The sequence below is a fragment of the Macaca thibetana genome, chromosome 10 (genome assembly GCF_024542745.1).
Source record: "Macaca thibetana thibetana isolate TM-01 chromosome 10, ASM2454274v1, whole genome shotgun sequence".
Classification (NCBI taxonomy): domain Eukaryota; kingdom Metazoa; phylum Chordata; class Mammalia; order Primates; family Cercopithecidae; genus Macaca; species Macaca thibetana.
Window position 1 is genome coordinate 96,130,143 of NC_065587.1, and position 1,273 is coordinate 96,131,415.

Sequence of the window (1,273 nt, forward strand, 5' to 3'; positions counted from 1 at the left end):
GTGACAGAGTGAGACTCCGTCTAAAAGAAAAAAGAGTAATAAAAAAGAATGAAATAAACACTAACAATTGTAAGTGTTAAAGAGGATGTGGAGCAGTCAGAAGTCTTCTAGCCTGTGCAAACCCATTGTTAGTATGCAGGCAAAAGAGAAGTTTATAGGTGTTTGCCAAGTGTTTGCAGCAGCATTATTTATAATATCCCCAAACTGAAAATAGCCTAAATATTCATCAATAGTAGATGACTGACAATAAACAAATTGTGGCATATTCCTAAAATGTAACACTAAATCACAATGAAAATGAACTCACTATGGCTACCTATAACAATGGTCATGAATCTCACTAAATTTTATTAAAATGAAGAGCCCCAACACAGATAAATACAGATTTTATGATTTCATTTTATAAAAGTTAGCAAAACTGATCTATGTAGCTAGGAGTCAAGATAATTGTTAATATGGAGGAGGAAGGTCAGAGATAATAACTGAGTAAGGACATCAGAGCGACTTCTAAGGTCCTAGTAATACTTTATTTCTTAATCTAGGTGGATATGGGAAAAGCTAGAAATGAATTTTTATTAATAATCCTTATTTTTCACTCCTCTCTCTGAGCTCTTTGTCATATGACTTTAGAGTTTCTCTGATAAAGGGAGAATATCAATACCCTATATGACTTGCTTTAATTAATAGAATGAGGCAGAAATGAAGGTATGTCTGTTCAAAGCCTAGGCTTCAAAGGCCTTCATACATTTTTTAAATATTTCATTTTAAATGTCTGTGGGTACATAACAGATGTTTAAATATCTCATGAGGTACATGAGATATGTTGATAGAGGCAGGCAATGTATAATAATCACATCATGGGAAATGGGGTGTCCATCTCCTTAAGCATTTATCCTTTGTGTTACAAAAATCTGCAATGCTTCATGCATCCGTGTGTCATCCTTGCGCAGAGGCTATGCTAATCTCTGTAAACATTTCAATTTTAGTGTATGTGCTGCTGAGGTAAGCACCTGCATGCATTTCTATTTGCTTTTTAGCATTTCTGCAATACTATGAGTAGAACATGTCTGTGTTAAAATACAACAAAAGCAGGGTGGATGGGCTGTAGAGCAGAATATACCAGATGTCTTACTCTGGTTGTGTTGTTGTAACAAAATACTTTAGACTAGGTAATTTATAGAGCACAGAAATGTATTTTTCATGGAGGCTGGAACCCAAGATCAACGCACCAGCAGGTTCAGATCTAGTAAGGGCCTCATCTCTCTTTCCAAGT

General features: G+C 35.2%; 1 non-coding gene across 1 annotated transcript; it reads right to left on the reverse strand.

Annotated features, from left to right (window-relative positions):
* Positions 1 to 905: 905 nt before the first annotated feature.
* LOC126929877 (U6 spliceosomal RNA) lies at positions 906 to 1,010 on the reverse strand. The gene has a single exon (XR_007717316.1). It is a non-coding gene; the product is annotated as a U6 spliceosomal RNA (small nuclear RNA).
* Between the last annotated feature and the right edge of the window lie 263 nt (positions 1,011 to 1,273).